Source organism: Meleagris gallopavo, chromosome 10, assembly GCF_000146605.3.
Source record: "Meleagris gallopavo isolate NT-WF06-2002-E0010 breed Aviagen turkey brand Nicholas breeding stock chromosome 10, Turkey_5.1, whole genome shotgun sequence".
Taxonomy (NCBI): Eukaryota; Metazoa; Chordata; class Aves; order Galliformes; family Phasianidae; genus Meleagris; species Meleagris gallopavo.
In genome coordinates, this window is record NC_015020.2 from 27,759,107 (window position 1) to 27,778,982 (window position 19,876).

Consider the following 19,876-nt stretch of genomic DNA (forward strand, 5'->3'; position numbering starts at 1 on the left):
AAAAAGGGTAACAAAACAGACAAGATCAATAAGTTCCACTGTGATCTGACAGATGAAGTTTAGAAGTCCACCGAAAAGGGAAAATTACTAGCCTAAATGCAGACTGGAATATCTACATGCTATATTCACTTATTGCTACGTAGGATAAGAAAAGTCTGTTAGGCACCACAAATAATTTTTTCCATTGTGATGAAGACTCATAAGTGCAAGATATGCAGACAGGAATAATTCAAGCTGTTACTGCTAACTTCCAGGTTAAACATGTAAAACAGGTGAAGAAAAAACTCCTAGATTTTATATTCCTGTTCAAGGTGGATTAATGACTAGAAGTAAATAAAATGGTCAATTTACATTATGCAAAGAGTGAAAAGTATTGAAAGTTAATTAAGATGTGCTATTCAACTGACAGTAAATGGCTACAAAGTCCACTCTGGTATTCCAATTTTAGAACAAGCAGAACAAGTGTATTTCTATGGCTGGAACGCATCAGAAAAGCTTGATAAATTTGAGGAAACTAAAGACTAGATTTATCAGATAGGCAGTTTGAAGAAAAGAAAGTAGCAAAACTGAAATACATTCCAGTAACAACGTGAAGACTATTCTGGAATTTAAAAAATGTCTCTGTTTGCTTTCCAAAAAGAAAGGATGCCTATACAGAAACATCTGCAAAATACTTTGGTTCTAAAATACTATTCTAATTTCTGAGCATCACATATCAAAATGAGAATGAAATGGAGAACCCAATCAATTACCAGTAATGAAAACTATCAGATCAAAGATTTGAGAAATATGAGGAAGGCTAGGGTAAATACTTTCAATTAATTGCAAAAAAAGAGATGACAAGGTGATAGTCTTTAAGAACATAAAAGGCTGCTGTTCTTGCCTGGTAGATGGCACTAGCAACAAAGGGATTAAGTTTCAGCAAGACTGGTAATGCAACGTTTCAGAGAATAATGAAATGCAGCAGTTTAGCTTGTAAAGTCTGCCTTATTTAAGGTGTTAAAATTAGTTTGAAGATCATCTGTCTGAGACCAAAATTGCCCTAGGACAAGATTGCAGAAGCGATGACAGAAGTCCTTTCCAGACCTGTAAACCTGGGAATAGAAGAGCAGCCACTTAAAGAAAAGATAAGAAGCAAAACAAGTGAATTAACAGCAAATACTCTTAAACACATCAGCTTACGGGGCCACAGAACTCATTACAAGGGGAAAAAAAAATAGAGGTTGAATGTTAAATGCTTTACAAAACACTTTCATTCATTTTCATAGACACTGAAAAATATCCTCAAACTTACCAGAACCATGCAGCTACAGCACTAGTAATGTGATTATTTATGGCTACTTAAGTGGCTGTTCAGCAATAGGAAGAATAGTTCAGTCAGAAGTTAAAGTAGGGATCTTGAAGAGGGATTGCCTCTGTGATTCCCTGTGCTGAAAGACAGGACACAACGCTGCATGTCGAGGCTTAAAGGAAAACACAGCCTGCCTCAGCGCTCACAAGAGGCCCAGAATAATGCAGCACTCCAAAATTAACGCATTAACGTCTGCTTTACTATGGATTGTATTTTGCAATGGAAGCATACTCCATTCACAAACAGCACAGGGAGGAAATAAACTCAAGGGAAACTTGCATTCTGGGCAGTGGAAGAACACACTCCCAATAAGCTCCAAAAAGTCAGAACCAGATTTAACACATTTGTCTTCGCAGAAAGCAGAGTCTGCTTCACCAACACAAAGCTCAACTTCTATGGTAAGAAATGTATTAAGGGTGATGCCAACAACCTACATCACATTTCAACTTGACCCAGTCTGCACTATACCTAGGCTAGGGAGCATCTAGATGTCACTTGGGTATGATGACAACAGGGGAGATAACTCAGTAAGAAATGCAGATTCTGCTTGTCACAAACACACCACTATGCTTTATTAGTGCACTGTAAGTTCTTCAGCAATAGGCTGCATCTCCCATCCTGTTTTCCCTGTTCCCATCACTGATCACAACCAAACACACTGCCTTTCAGGGTAAAATACCCCTTACGAAAGGGCCCTCCACAGTGATTATTTGTAGAGATTCCAGGTTTAGGGATTTTTTTTTTTTTCCATCCTTTTACATTACCCTAAAAGCAGATGTTCCAGATACTAAAAACATAATAATGTTTCACCCATGGGAAGATCTGCTTTGTCAGTAATCTGAAACTGGGTCACGCTGCTGACTGACAGCAAACATTACATCTTACACAAGTGATTGTTGCCATTTACATAACTCTTATCAAAATCTTCCTGGTGATGTTATTCAGCTTTGTTGCCAATCATCCCTCCTCACCAAGTAGATTTAGTGATTAAAACATGTAATACAAATTTTATTTCTATTAATCGTTGTGGAGATAAAATAGAGAAGAGGGACACTTTTCCAGCCAGATTAAATCTTAGGAAATCGGGAAATACTTGAAAATGGCATACTAAAATATAAATGCATGTATTAAATTGTGTGTATCTAAATATATATGTGTGTATATATATACACACACACACACACACACACACACGCGCTCTATTTTTTAAAATTCCAAGAGCGCCCCCTAGTGTGAGAAAGGACAGCTACTGCTCCGTGTGCTGGTGGAGCACGTCAGATGCTTTTAAGTCTGCAGTAACGTAATTACATTCTTATCACCTCTTAACTTTGTCTGTTTCTGACATGTAATTTCTTCTTCCAACCCATTTCACCGCAGTTTTATTTTCATGGACACACAAGCAGGGAAAGTCAAAGTCAAATCAGTGCCGAGCAATCTATTCCCTATCTGCTCTCATAAATGCAGGTTCCTCCGGCGTTCCCTCCCTCAGCTCCGTGGGAATCAGACTTCCTCCAGGCTGAAACATTCACACATCCCAGGCCAACAGAAGTAATAAGCATCAACCAATACTTTTAAGCAGATTGGAAAAAGCTGCAGAAATGTAACTAGAGCTGAGAGAGGTGAACAAGCAGAGGCATCAACTCGCTTTTCACTGTCCATCTTCCAGTCTGACAGTTTGTAATGGGAAAATTCCAGAAAATAATGGCTTATTTACACTGGAATGTCAGTAGGGAAGTATCATTTGGCACAGAGGAAGATGAAAACTGAAAGGCATCACAGATAATCACCCCAAGGTAACAAGTTGACTAATGCCACAGATTTCAAATCGACAGGTGCTCATTAAAGGCACAAATGCAAGCAGATCGAGTGAGGCCAGATTTGCTAGGGGAAAATGTACACATTGCCTCTTACAGCTGCCAGAGCCACCAGAAGTAGAGCTGCTGAGGAAAAGTGGGTGAAGGCAGACAAGGGAGAAAGGCAGATGGAAAGACCTAAAGCAAAGGTAGAAAGATGAAAGAGGAAAGGGAAGGTGTTTACAAGTTGAATCCAGTACAACATGAAACCCTTATCACTCACATTATTCATTCTTTTAATTGTGTGCTTGCCTTCCCCTAGCAATTAAACTGAACATCCTTGACAGTCTGTCTCCTATAGCAGCACAGAACTGAAACTAGACATCAGCTTCAGCTCTTTGTGGTCCCCAAAGTGTTTTAATTTTCTAAATTGGAGATTTATGGAAATGCTGACATTCATCTCTTGGTTAAAATGCTAACACGCTGCTTACAAACACAGACTTTTTCTTCTTTTAGCTAAAAGGTTGACAAGAAGGGCTTAGCTGCTTTCTAATCGTTATGCAGCACATGATGGGCTGTGAATTTTGAGCTTTATCATCTGACTGCTTACATCTTTAAAAGCGTCTGGTCATAGACGGGCTTTTGCTCTCCGGATTCCTTAAACAGCAGTGGTAGTAATTAGCAACTGTGAGCAGCCTGATTACCATATGAATAGAGAAACAATTGAAAATACAGCAAAATTAGGAACCAAAGTCTTCAAAGTCTTCAAAACTACAGGAAGCTCAGCAACAGATGTCACTCAAAAACTTACCTGCTGCCAGGCTGGTTCATTAAATCCGTTAACAATAGACTGTAAATTGCACAAGTCCAGGTTGCATCGATGAGGCTATGAGACTTCGTGGAACTGATGAAACCTTTCCTTAGGCAGACACATATGAGGTCTGAAGTCAGGTGAGTGTCTTTCCAGACTTATTACGAACCAAAAAAAGATTCTGCTTCTCCCCCCCAGTTAGGTTTGGTTTTTTTTGTTGTTGTTGTTTTTTTTTCTTTTTGTCTTTCCAGATAAATTAAGTCATGCGATCTGTCCTACATGCATGTTGGCAAAGCACCAAAAAACTTCACAGTTGGGAATCTACCATTTTTTAAATAGTTGCCATCCCATAAAATGGGAGAAAGAAGTGATAGTTATTCCTTGCACCTTAAAGAAAATTCTTGAGACAGACAAATCAGAATGCTAACATTCCCTACTGAATGGCAAGCTGCTTTACTTTTGCCTTTTGCTTAAAGAGACTTCTACAGCAAAAAGTTCTGAAAAATGCAGAACAATACAGAAAGCCAAATATGAAAGAATCAGTACTTTTAACTCTAATTATCCTTGATAGAGGAAAATGTGCTCTCATGCTGCGGCACACTAGTGAAGTGCTAAGAAAAGCTAAAAGAAAACGTCAATTCTGTGACTGTCAGCATTTGCATAATGATAATAAAGCCAGACGAGGAAACAGCATTACTGCACAGGCTGGGTCTAATGACCACTAACACACAACTTTCCCAGAATATGTTGGGGTATATCTGTCAGCAGTACGATTCAGAGAGAAAGTAACGCACCTTGGTATTGACATGCAGTAAGAACTACTGATATCAAAAAGTTTCCATTTTACAAGTGTTCCCATACGCCAGACCTTCACGCTGCCTTCCAACGGAATCCACCCTTCATAACACAGAGATTTAAGGAAATGCTGTAAGTGCTGGCCATAAGCCAAGGCCCAAAGATGTTCCCTCATCCCATAATAGAATGATTCCGATTGAGTTTAACTGTTAGCTCAGCCTTCTCTCGGTCCTTGTGTCCATCCTCAGTGGTTTAAGTCAGCCCCACGTGGGCTCAAATATTAAGACACGTTCCTCTCGTACATCCTTCTTTCTTCATTACATGTTTCTTCTCCAGACCATGCTGATATTTATATTTAGTGTTCCTTGTGTGAACACTGAGAGGCAGATAATAGCACATGTAAGTTATTTTCGACAAAAAACAGGGAAACTTCACTTTTTATTAGTAAATTTATCATCACTTTTTTTCCCCTCACAAGCCAGAAATTCAATCCATTTATGAAACTCTAAATCATGTCCCTAGAACTTTCATGTTTTATTTGCAGAGGTTTTTAGTCACCTAAGAGCTACAGCAATATTTTAACATGCCTCAGGAAAAAAAAAAAAAAAGAGACGAGGCAGCTTCCTGCATTTGCTTATATCCTGAGACAAAAGAAACACCAGAGGGCAAAACAAAACCCACCAACATCCACCCCCAGGAGAATGCACTGCCACGGTTTCCTGCATGTGGGCACTTGTCACCATTTCAGCTGCTGAGAGTTTGCATTCCTCACAGCTCCAGCAGTAGAAAAATGGGGAAAAAAAATTCACTCTGGAACATCTCCAAATCCACACAAGCAATTCCTCCAGGACCTAGAGGAGTGACAGGGCGCTGCCACCAGCACCCACTGCATTTTCCTCGAACAATTTCAAAGCCCCACAGCACTGCTGTCACCAGCAAACATCCCAATCGCCTGAAGAACAATTTCCCTGGCCTCAGGTCTCCTGCAGCAAAAAGGCACAGTGCTGTCACATCTCTTCTAGCTCTGCTGCTTCAGCAAATTCAAATTTACACTTCTGTTTATTATCCAAGCAAGATCCAAGCTGGATCGCTCACCAGAAAGGAAGACTGACATTAAAAAAAAAATAATAATCACTTGAATTTGTCTCTCACCTGACAACATCCTACACAAGGGGTTAAGAAAGTTTTTCCTTTATTAAAATCAGAGAATTTAAGGCTTTAGTAGGCAGCAGCTTAGATCATCCCAGCAATCAATCTCAACCAGCAAAAACTAGGTCACTAAAACTGAGGGAAGTAAGAAGGCTCCAAAGAATGAAACATTCAGTTGTAAAGAATTACAGAAAAGCTTTGGAACTGGTTAGGACAAAGGTTGTATTAAAGCTGCCAAGTGGAAGAACACGAGTTATATGGAAAATAATCCATTTTGAGTCCAAACATAGCAAACTATTTAGAGAGTTTGACACAGAACAACAGAAGTGAGGCTTTGCAAAAAAAAAAAAATAACTGCAGTCATCTTGGAGCTATACGCATTTATTGCGGTGACCACGTGCTTCTCCAAGACCTTCCCTGACATCATCTCAGGATTATCAGAATTAGATCAATTTGAGACACTATTTTACAGTTTCATGAGATTTCTACTAGAAAAACAGAAAATGGCTACTCTTACAGACAGTAAGATTAGTGTCCTCACAAATAGCTAGAAGCAGTTACATTTAAAAGTTAAGATGCATTACAGTAAGTGAAAAAAATATGCATTACTTCATTTTCCTCTCTGCTGCAGCAGGAATGCAAAACCTTTCAATTCTGTAACACACAAAGGACTGCAGACTGCTCTGTAGAACCATTCAGAGCAGACTCTGCTCAACTTCTCTGCACCCAGCTCCAGCTGAAATACAATTGCATGTGGATACCACACATCATACACTAATTGCACTCTTGGAAATCACAGAATGTTGACAGAACATCTACTTGAATTCTGTTAATGTTCTGAGTACCTACAAGAGTTTCCTGCCCTAGAAGGTGAATTGAATGAGAAAACTGAAAAATCACAATTATGCCTCTATTGGTCCCTATAGGCCTTTAACAAGTTTGAAGCAGCATATGGAACATTACACCCACCCACTCACCCTCAGCCAATTAAGCTTAAAAGTTACAGTTCATTGATTTTGTGTGATTTGGTTTTTGTTTGTTTGTTTTTGAGGGGATGAGAGAGACACACTTCAGCTATCTTTCATTTTTTTCTACCTCAAAAAGCACTACATGCAACAGTAACGAGGAAAGTTCTGAACTCCAAGCACAAGGTGTACAAATGCTCCTGGATTGTCAGCATGGAGTTTGTTCTTCCCAGCACACAAAAATAAAGCACAAACTCTTGTTATTATCTTCATGTCTCTTTATAGTATGAAGCAGAGTTTTGGGGACCATTCCTCATCATCAGACCTGCAACACCTTCGGGACTCCACCAAACAGGTGAGCATTGCACAGGCAGTTAAAGGGCAGCTTTTCTCAAATCCTCGTTTTATGTGGTATTGAGAAAACCTTTGAAGTAGGTAAGAAAGAAGAAATCTAGGTCATGCTTTGCAATGCAATGTTTAGAGAAATAAATAGTAAGAGAAGGTGATTTGTTTCATACTTTAAAAAAAAAAACCAACCACCTCATACACAACCTGTCCCATTCTATGAAAAGGATCTCCAGCCTGCTCACAAACAAGATGAAATGAAGTTATTACTTTGAGCCGATCTCGTCCTGTTCTCTCATAGCTTTTCACAGACACTTCGAGGTACTTTTGGTCATTTTGGTTGTGTTTGTTTTCTTCAGCCCAGCACTGACCTCCAGAAAGTACAGAATATAGAAATTTTGAGAGCAAGATTGAACCACTTGATCTCATCTTCAGTGAACCAAAAACATCTCGCCTCGGTCTACAGCTGTATTTTAGCAAGCCAAACTTGTTATGATTTTGTAATAAATGCACAGCTCTACCAGGTTATGAGAGTGGAACTGAGAATATTAGCAGTGGACCTTTAAAATGTACGTAGACTTATTTGATCAGGTACAGCCCTTCTGTATTATTCACCAGCACTTCTATCATCCTTGTTTCTGGACTGTTTCTCATCAAGAAAACTCTTTTGCCAGGGAGATGATCCAATGCTAGTGGATATAATAGTAACGATGGATTTCACAACAGAACATATCCATTTTCCTTATCTACCCAATAATGTCTATGTGCTGCCCATAAAGCTTACAATTTTGGAATGCTTAGAAAGAGGTCAGAAAGACATACCTTAAGGGATGAGAAAACAAATATATTTTCTAGACAGCAGGAGGCTATGAACCACTGCTAGTAGACGACAGATATCAATATTACTGATACTACTACATCCAGCACAGAAGCATCTAAATGGCTAGACATCACAATTTCATCTGCCCAGTCAAAAAGAGTTTTAAAGAGTCAGCTTCAAGGCTGCAGGCTCCTTCTTAAGATATTCAGCAGGGAAATACCCCTCAGTACTCACTAGCATTTAAATGTAATAAGCATTTTGCAGTATTCTACCATTTAATAAAAATTCTCTTTAAAGCAGGCATGCATGCACATCATTTAAACACAGTCTTGTTAAAAAATATATATATTTTTTTAAACGGCAACAGCAAAATTACTTCATGAATGCTTTCCCATGTTTACAAAATGCAGCTTGGTTGATTCTTACAGTGAGAATATTCTTTAAACTGCAATTCATTTTTTTTTTAAAAGCAACAAAAGAATACAAGCACATTGTCTCATGGTTAGGAAAACAATCAGTATAAGAATTAAAAAGCAAGAATTCCAGACTTCAAGCTTAATAACTCAGGTAATCAAAACATGGGTTACCAGGCTGCAACAAACATACCTGTAATGACCACACATGTAGCTATAAAAAACAAATTTTTAAACACAAGAGATCTACACAAAATTCAGAGACCTGTTAAATGTCAGGTTTACTTCTATCAGATGCTAAAATAAGGACTTCCACAATCAAAAAACACCTCGCAATACATTTTCAAGCTCATAAGTTTTTTTTCTTACCTAAACAGCTTCAATACATGTAACAGAAGACTTCTCTACACTGTGCCAAAAGCCTACATTGAACACGTTCCTTCCCCAAATAGCTGTGGCAATCTGGAGTAGTACAGAAAGGCTGAGAAAGGATAACTTTTAACTGCCTCTTTCAAGAGAAAAAAATAGAGGACATCGAGTGAACCAACAGGTGTTTCCTGTGCATGATACCTATTTAAGCTGTGGTACTCCTTGCCATGATACACTACAAAATCACGTGGCTTTATGAGAAGGTTGTACAGGGTCATGAATGAGAAGTTTATTAAGAGTTGCATAGTAAACAGAAGTTATTGGCTCAGGAGAGCTCTTCCCTCAAGCAGTTGAGAGACGAAAGACAGCAAGTGAAGCTGTCTGATGCTTGCTCTGATCTTTACTTCTGCCACCTTTGATCTCACCTACCACATCCAGTCTTACATTTGCATTAGTACCATTTACATTCTTATCACAACGATATTCAGAAGCCCTCATTAGGATCAGAGCACCACGCTGGGTAAGCACAGGATGGGAAATGCTACATGTACAGGCTCAATACTTTGCTGGTAGCCCTGAAGCACCTGCACAGAGGCAGGAACAGGAGTGCCGGGATCTTCACAGCTCACTGCAGAGAACACCCAATGCAGCTGTAAAACACGTCTTATCTATGAGTATCTGTTCAAACTATCTTACTCAAAATAAACACCTCTTCAGGTAAGATACATAAAATGTAACTCAGAAGCCTTACAATTCTTATAAAACAATACAGAGACTTCTATGACCTAAATTCTCATTGATATCAAAGGAACAAATCTGGCATCAAATCTCTCTCTTGTTGTGTGTCCAAACACTTAAATCACTTTTCAAAAATGAGACTTACCCCTAACAATCCTGCAAGAATTCTTTAAATCCTGAGCCTGACAAGCTTTTGAAACATTACCCTTCAGGCTACGCGATGCCATCTCCAATAATTTATGCCTAGTGTTATCAGTGCTGGCAGGGGCCTTGGCTTCACAGTGTGAAAATCTGTGTAGAGACAAACATCTGGCAGCAATCTGGATGTGGCTCCTTTTCAGCTGCCTGATTAACAGCTCATGCTGGGTTTGGATAGCCAGTATCTCAGGCACCTCCTTATGCCTCTAACCAGACCCCCTGGGGGAGGATAGTTGCAAACCACAAAACATACATCCATAGAGCAGCCCCTGGAACAAACTAGTCTTTTCGGTCAATATTCCTCATTTGTAAGATTCAGGGCTTGGACTCCAGTTCTAATGATAGCAATGGATACATGATGGACAGAAGCAGGTTCACAGAGAAGGAAGTAATAAATCTGCTCCCTCTACTCTCCCTGCAACTCCTACCATTATCTGGTATCAAGACTCCAGGACTCTCTGGCAAAAGCATCTGACAGATGACTGAGAGAACAAGGGGGAAAAAAAAAAGGAAGAGCCAGAGATTGCAGTTGCTTTGACACATCCTAGATGACCCGAAAAGACTACTGCCACTACCAACCTTCTTTTGGGCTATTCTGTAGGAGAATGGAAGCTGCCATGACACACATATACATCTACTAGAAACTGGACAGATGGGAATAACACCATTACATTCCATGCAATAGAACAAGTAATCACGACCTTGATAGTTCTTACACTGCAAAAAAAGCAAGATGGATAGCTGCAGGGGAGGCACTTTTCTTCTTTAAAGACGTGTGGTGAGCTATAGACACTAAACCAATGAAAAGAGCAAGTAGCTCAAGAAATCAAATGGAAAATGAGAACAGCTCCAAGAAAGATAGGTCTGTATCAAGTGGAAATCTTACTGTTGTATATATCAACAATACACAGACATAAACGGAGTGAGGAAGCAAGGCAGGAGTATAAAACAAGGATCAGAGACTCCTGAGATAGATGCAAAGAAATTATTCCAACACACAAAGATAAATTTAGTCTGAATCATCCCAAATGACATCACTGCATTGGAAAGAATGGTGCACTTATTGTTAGCAGTGTCAACACAACTAACTGACAAATCTCCTGATATGCATTGGGCACAAATAGTTCTCCATGCAGTATCAGACACGCCTGACTTCTTATCCCACTCATTTCATTCCCTTTGCTGCTAGCAGTAGGATTGAGTAAAGATCCAGTCCAGTCAATTAGATTCTTTCCATCAATCGTTGTGAGTTCTGGTTCAAGCCCATATTTGTCATGGGCAATGGATGTTCCACAGAATATCTTGTCACTGTCTAAAGAGAAAGTAATTTCAGTGCTTTTCATATTCACTTATTGAATCACAGAGAAAGCAGATTTTGCTAACAGCAGTGAAAGACAGTGAGAAGAGGCAGAAATTAATTTTGGACTTTTACAAGCCTAATTACTGAGCTATTCCATCACTAATTGAAACTCTGAGATCTAGTAAAGGGTCCTAAAGACTGAAAACACTGAGTCACCTACACAGTCTTCATGTTCCAGTGGGAGGGGCAGAAGGACAGAAGAAACCAGCCCTGCATATGCAGAACCAGACTTGTACCAGATTCTCTTAAAACTTGCACATATTATTTCCTTAGAACAGGAATGGAACAGGATACCACAGATTAATTCCAACTATGACTAACATGGGCATGATCAGGTCTAACAGCTTCTTAAGTCTTAAAAAGCTGCAAAGTAAGCAGGCCATGCCATAGTGTAGCAGAGCTACAATTTAGAGATGCGTGCAAGACTGCATATTTCTTCTAAGTTACATCAAATGCAGAGGAATCAAGAACCAAACCTTTTACTATGGTCTCCGTTAGCAGATTTCAACATATCACAGCCTAAGTCATTGATTAACAAAGATTATAAAAAAAACAAACTCTCAACACTGCAGAACAACTGCCTGATCAAGAAATATAAAGCAGAAGGAAAATTACAAGGAGAGTAAAAGCTCCTGAAGAAGCTCCTACACAGCAATTCGCTGATGCAATCATGAGTCTTTAGAAACCACAAGATGCAAGAAATATCTCTAGTACCTCACTATTCTGCTGAAGTTTACAGATTCTAAACAGCTTTTTGACTGTCCAATAGCATTCAGAAATGGATTGTTCTTGCCTCACTGGGCTTCATATTTTAACAAACTGGCAGTGCAAGCATAGGAGATGAGGTAACAGCACAAAGCTCCACCATGGAAGGTTCAAACAGAACATCAGGAAAAATATCTTTACCATGGGAGTGATCAGACAATGAAACAGGCTTCCTAGTGAGAAGGTGGATATCCCTATATTTGTCAGCATTCAAGAGGTATTTGGCTAGCACACTTATTAACACGCTTTAGATCTTGACCAGTCCTCTAGTGGTCAGTTGGACTAGATAATTTCTATAGATCTCTTCCTACTGAAGGAGTCTATTACATTCACTTTTATCTAACTGGCTGCAAAGAAGTAGCAGTCTCTCCATACTCTCAATAATAACAATGTGCCACACAATGCTTCTGAAGTGATCACTGTCTGCTGGCCCCCTCCTTTAACAAGACACAGTTTAAAAAAAAATAGGAAGTGTTTTTCATATTTATACTTAGTTGTCCTGAACACACCCACAGTGCAGCATGACACACTTGTAATTTTATGCGCTCACTCCAGATATAGTCTGGGAAAATATTTTGATATTAGTGATTGCTTCCATACTGCAAGCATGGATGAATCTTTTATCATGCATATTAGGAAGGTACTTTCAGCTAAACTAAAAGTTATTAGTATTTTGTATACAACCTTTCAGCAGAAAAACAGTCAAAATAGGAAAGACACCCCACTTCTACTTCACTGCCTTCTTAAATATACGTTCCTTAATAATATGTTCTCAGCTTTACAATTCCTTATTTTTGCATCAAACCTTCTCAGTGGATTTTTTGATAGCCACAAAAATGCTTTTTGCATCCACAGTATGCATAGCTCTATTGGAGATGCCAGCTCCACATACAAAATCCCATTTGCAGAGCTTTATCAGACTCTGTTAAGTGAGAGAAGGGCATGCCAGAATGGAGATGAGACAAACTGGCTGAGAAAAAAAAAGAAAAAAATAGTTTGAGTCCTAGCCAAAGAAAGTAAAAATTTAACATGTTAGTTCATGACAGCACTGGAAAAGGAAATGAAAAAGCTTGAGCACTAGAAATGAGTAAGGACTGGCCCAAAACTGTCAACAGGCTACCAGTCCCATTTTCCACTTTAATTTCTGAGTATCTATAGGTAGGTGGACTGTTTCAAGTTCACATTTCTTTTACTACTGCAGCTCTATCAGAACAAAAAAAAAAAAAAAATCTTTCAGTTATTTACAGCCCGGAAACCAGAATCATTAGTAAGAGTCATGATCATCAACCCTAACATAAGAGAAAAAAAAAAAAAATAAGTAGGCACATTCCTATCTAAATCCAGCCAACAAATCTTGAAACCATGACAAGTAGGAAAAAAGAAGTTTTCTTTACTGACAGGCATACCAGAAAAAAAAAAATGGTAAATGAAATTATCCTTGGAGAAAGGTAACAGTTGTCTTCCAAGTCCCAGTTAAAAAAGAAAAGAAAGTCAAATCAAAAGTGCCATGCTGCAATCCATCTCTTCAGATGGAACACAAGTCATGACTTTCTATGCTGGATGGCTCCTAAGAAGTAGGTTTTATAGCTGTCTTTTCCACACACAGTGCTACATTCACTGCTACTGCTTAAGAATAGCACAGTGCATGGGACGAATCCCCACACGCTACTTCACCAACAAGTGTGAAGTACCATCAGTTGTAGACTGAATCTAATGATTTGACAATCATCTATGATGACTTCTGAGGAGCTATGAATACATAGGCATTTTCAGACAATGTTCAAGATTTACAAAACATTAAACTACCAATCCCTCCGAGCAATGCACTCATTCAAAAAGACAAAATACAGCTTGCTAAACTGGTTTACATGCATTCAATAAATCATTTGTAGTGAACTGTGAAACCCGTAGAAGATAAATACAATAAATTAAGTTCATTTGGTAAATGCAGTTATTGACTAGCTATTTAAAAAAGCGTTCATAACAGACCGTATCAGGTGTCTTTCTATAGCACTATACATTTACCTAACTATTCACCAAGGAAATAAGCAACCCTTTATATATAAAAACAACACAACGCTGTAAATTTAATTTTAATAATATTGACCCTCTCTAGCATTTAAATATATTATTCATAACATTTAATGAAACATTTTTTCTGAGCTATGCACCCTTTAGAACAAACAGGTTTTCACAGTAGCACCAGTCTTCTACACAGTAACAACTACTTCATATATTATGGTGAATGCATAAATAATTCATAGTCTATCCAGAGCTAAGACAGAAAATATTAGAGGATATGCATGCAGTAACTACCAGAATCAAAGAGGGCAGAGAAACAATACGAGCAGTGTGCCCTTAGAGACTTGCACAGTAAGATCTTGGTTTTCTTTTGTCCTGGGCAGCTCATCTAAAACATGGGGTCTGATTCTTGGATATGTTTGAATTTTTGTAACAACCGTAAGACTTGCTGGAATCACTAAGTAACTTTTAAGGCTTACCTTCTGTCTTCTATTTGTTCCTTAGCCATAAACATGGGGTTTTGGACTCCATGAGAATGGCTGTGTGTGCAGTTCCTTTATACAGGACACTTACATTACAGTTAGGAGGTCAACATCTCAACTTTTTCAAGCAGTTTAAAAAGTGAAATGAGAAAACTATTTTTCTCCATCGGGTAAGAGAATTAAACCCCTTTTCTCTGTTTTCCAGCAAGCTATTGTATTTTTATGAACATTCATGAATTCTATGGCACATTCCCCATTTTCGGCCAGGGAATATAGCTTTGTCATTACATCTGATTTCAATTAAGCAAGCATTTTTCTTTGAAACAGTGCAGAGCATTAGCTCATTGCATTTCAGTTACATGACATGGAAGGAGCTCCATGGGATTTAATTCTCTTCTTTTACTCTAGTGAACTTTCGCTGACATTAATGAAATTGTACCACTTTACCCAGGAATTTGGCTTACGGTATGCAGATAAAATTCATAAAACAGTATTTTATCTTCGCTGTTTTTAAGGAGTTCTGTGTTGCATCATTTTTACCATACAAATGCATTCTTGCTTATTGAAGCAATAGGCCTGTTTGCAACACCTCTGCAGGGCAATATATGACTGCACAAGATCTCTCCTATTACCTTCTCTTTGCTTTCTGTTTCTCCTTCATTTAAATAACGTTTTTTACTGTATCTTCTGGAAAGCCCAGTTTACTTCATAAGCCATGCAACAACATAATGGCTTCACCCTCCAGTGCAGCTAGTAGAATGGTTAAGGCAAACCAATTCCCTACAGGAGGAGGAGCAGTAGTCTCAGTACTAAAATTTAAAAAATCCTTCATATATCTGCCCTGGAAAGTCATTGCTACAGCAAAAAAATCCTGATGACTCTTACTCAGAATTGTCAAGTCAACACAGTAACTAAGTATTTTTTAACAAAATAAAAAGATAAAAGATACTCTTATAACTGTCTGTTAAAATGCTTTGTCAAGAGTATTGTTTATTCTGTAAGGAACAAGATCCTTTCTTCCACAGTACAGGTCAAGCCTCACAGAAAGGATGCTAATTAATCCCATTTGAGCACAGCCAGAGCTGACCTCATACAAGTTTCACAGAAATATACAAATGCCTAAAACAAGAAAAGTTCAAATTAATAGAAGAGATTAAGTCTGCAATTTCTTTTTGTTGCCCAGAAGTTTGTTGTTTTTGTTGAATCATTTGCAGAGGAAAAAAAAATACCTTGTCCCATTAGAAAAATATAGAAAAGAAAAATAAAATACCTGCAGCCTTGTATTTTCCTAAACTTAACTAGATGGTAAGAAATCAGTAGATTACTCAGAAAGACCCCTCTGAGATACTGATCTTGATAGCCAAGGTAGACTTGCACTTAATGCTTGGCAAATGGCACCACATTGTTGGTTTTGGGGTTTTTTTTTTTTTGCTAAAATAAAGCCAAACACGAGACAAACTAGATTTAAGACAGAACATTATTCTGGTTCGTGTTCAATATCTGCTTATTATTTTAACAGCTGTTTGTTGTTTTGTTTGCTTTTTTTTTTTTAGCAAGTATGTCTTAAAAATACCAGAGGGTGTTGTACAGTACTGCTCAACCCAGGGGTATGTTAACAAAGGCAACAAAGCTGTTCCATTCGTCCTTGGTTTATGTTCTTTATTGAAAGGAGCTATTAAAAGATTTTCTGAGAGAGGAAAAACAGTCTCAGTCCTTAGGGCTAAAGTTCCTGAGGAGAGAACCTAACAGGGAATTTTGCCTTGAGCCAGATCAGAAAAAATTCTGACTCTCCAAGTCTGGTAAGAGCAACTGAAACAACAAACAAATAGACAGGACTAGTCATGTACAGCTTATGAAAGTTAGATTACAGACATTTCAACTGGAAAAGATGGAATATTTCACTGCTGTTAAATACGGCAATCTGAACAACTGAAAAATTAAACAACTCTGGGTCAAATACGGTAATCCACAAACGGCCTCCAGGCTGCCTTAAACCAATCCAGAGAACACTAAAAATATTGTATCCACAAGAGAACATAAGAAAAGAAAAATTAACAAACTGAGAAACGTACTGAAAAGCCTGAAACTACATCCAGAAAGACAAAGGATATGAGATACAAAATCAACAGTTATGTTCACCATTACCCTCTGTTTCCCAGAGCACAGACATGCACGCGAACACACACATCCCAAGTCCCTCTTACAAGCAGTTCACTTGAAGCTGTGCATGCTTGTCAGCGATAGTGCATCTGCAATAATATTTTCAGTTACACAAGACCTCCTCTGGCTGTCAAGTGGCTTGCAGTGAACTCTAGAACTTACGGATTCTTTTTTTAATCTTTGTAACAGCAAAATTCTGTAGTTTACTTCAGGAGTCAGAGAGCATCAAAACTGTCAGGTGAAGTCCATCCTCCTAGATCCAAAGCAAACAACACCTACCATTTACACCCAGCTTGGCAGAGAACCCAGACTGAATTGATCTTTGCCTTTAATCCAAAAGCTGAAACATAGTGGGGTTTTTTAAGATCTAAGAAGGTTGCGTGAACCTTCCTGGGCAGCAAATACAGCTAGCAGGAAGGCCAAAAGTACACTTCAGTAAAGGTCTGTGACCATAATGTTAGAATGGATTCACTCACCACGCGTGCATCAGTGAACTGATTTTTGTTACCTACAATACTTTTGAACAGCAGTTACCAGCAAGTGCAGATGGTTGATTTTGAGCCATAGCAAGTGACAGATAGAGAAGAAAGTCTGACAACACAATAGCATAAGCCTACAAAAAAAAAAAAAAGTAATGATAAGCGCAAAGCAAAGCATTTTCCTTTAGCTCTTCTGAAATCTCTAAGAATACATTTCAGCCTATCTAGCAGACACTGCCTACAAACTGCATCATATGCTCTAGCGTTCCAGTAAAAATAATTGTGTGAAATTCAAATAGCAGTCTTACCATAACATGGTTTATGTGGTTAGAATTTAGTTTTCTGTGCCTATTCCATAGCCCTTGAGCAACATGAAAGGGTGGCGATTTTGATAGAAACAAGGTAGCTGGAATTTATCACTCCTGTTCGACTTACTCAGCTGTAATGAAGGTCTACACATCAAGTATTCCTTTATTTATGCTTAATACTTAATCAAAAAGATAAGTAATTTAATACTAGTTGCACAGTATAAACTTCATTCCAGATCAGTCTCTCTTGTATAATTATGTAAAGCTTATTCCTTTGGTGACAAAGTTAATAACTCAGAATACAGGTTTTAAATAAGACCTTTGGGAAAAACGGGGCCAGATTAGTCAGTGAAATGCAAGAGAAAAAGCCAAAAAAAGGATCTGATTTTGCACTTGCTCTCTCAGTAACTATGAAATCACTACAGACACAGAACAGTTTGAGTTGGAAGGGACCTTCAATATCATCTAGTTCCAAGCCCCCTGTTGGTTTAGCTAGATTTTTCTGTCAGGTTGAAAACACAGAGCAAAAATAGTTACACTCCTCCAGTCCCAAAATTCTTAACTGAATACCTTATGCATGAAAATTTAAATTTAGGTTACGGGAGAGAAAAAAAAGCCACATTACAGTTTTGCTGCCAAATACAATTCTCCAGGTTTTTTGTTTGTTTGTTTTTGTTTTTTTTTTTAATAAGTATAGCAACTAAGGCCTTAATAAAGGATCAATAAAGGATCAAGAACATTACATGTGGGACCATTAGACAGTACTTTGTCATCCCCTAAGGCAGTGGGGAAAGGAATCCTCTACAAGTGAAAGCCCAGCTCTTCAGGTTGCTACTCTACTTAAAAACAAATTCTCTGTGGGTTTGTTTGTACCTCCAGTACTCCAATTCTGCAAGACTAAAAAGAACCAAAAATATGTTCATAGCAACATCCAAACCTACGTGCAGGTTAAACAACTGTTAGACATATTTCAATAAACCTGCCACATATGATGTAATACAATTAGAATTATAACACCACCATTGTAGAAACCATTAAATCACAGAATAATTAAGAGACCTCTAGAGATTACCGAAACCAGCTGTGCCTGCATTAGGCCTAGCTTCAGATACCTCAGGCTGCTCAGGGCTTCGTCCTGCCGACTTTTTAACTTTCATAAGGATGCAATGCCATGTCCCTGTACCAGTGTTATTACAGTCTTAGTGGTAATCTCTCTCTCCTTGCATTTACCTGGAATTTCCCTTGCTACAAATTGTAGCTGCTGACTCCTCCCACTACTCCCCGCCCTCTGAGGAGCAGCTTCATCTGCAGGCAGCAGAAAACTGCTGGGAGCTGCTGCCAAGCCCCCAAAGGCCAAGCAAAACCCAGCTCCCTCAGACACTACTACCAAGATGCTCTTAAAAATAGGACATGCCTGTCTCCCCCATTCTTTCCAAAGGAGAAGCCCCACAATTCAGGATTTTTCACCTTTAGTTTCTATGGCAAGAAAGCATGCACACATCAGTTTTCCATACAAGTAGAAAATGTGTCCATGTGTGCAGGCAATGAAAGCAGGGGAAAATGCATCTCCGAGTTCATCCAATAACCCTCTTCCATCCCATCTGTCACACTTTAAAAAGTTATTTTCAGCCCGTAGTTGGGAAAAAGACAGGATTAAAGCCTGATTGTCACAGGGCACCTGAATTTGCCAGAGATCAGAAGTTTTAAAAATTCACACAGAGCAATCTGATGAATACAGGCCTCAATTAGGCAAGATGAGAGGCTGTCATTACAAGAAATGCCTTTGGGCACCTCACCTATTCAGACAAACCAGGTGCAACCCACAGCTGGCATTCAGACACCACTACCTCCAGGTTCCTGCTCCTATAGCAAAGCAGTGCTGCAGTGCCCCGCTGGGATGCAACTGTCTGATGGCCTCCAAACAGCTTCCTGCAGCTGGCTTCCAGGAACAGTCTTTCTCTCAGCAAAACAAGAAACAAACCATTGTTTGCTTTTTTTTTTTGGTCAATTAACAAAAAAAAATCCTCATGTAGTAACATAGAAAAGCCAACTTCGCCTTCCTCTTGCAATAAAACAATGATGCAGCCTATTGCATTGTGCCCATAGTTCCACCCTCACATAACATGAATTACAAACTCTCTAAGAAAATATTCAAACTGTTTTCTCCCATGGTTTCACAGTAAATATTGTTCTACTTACCCACATTTGTTTAGTGCTACAGCAGCAGCAATAAAATTTACAGAGGAAAGCCCTGTCTAACATTCTGTTATTTCTTCCTAATAGTAGACAGAAAAAAAAGCCAAAAATAATGCACAGCATCTTCCCATCTGTATACCACTGAACTTGTATTACCATTTGGGCAGATAGACTTCTCCAGCATTCATTTACACACAGCCAGGGACAGTCCCTGCTTTCTTCTGGGTTCCTAACACAAGAGCATCCTACATCAGTCCTCATTACCTCTTCTACCACCAACCATCAACCAAGTTCAGAGAGAGGCAGCAGACTTTCACAGTTCTTATATTTCTTTCTTTCCCTCTCTGCAAGTCTGGG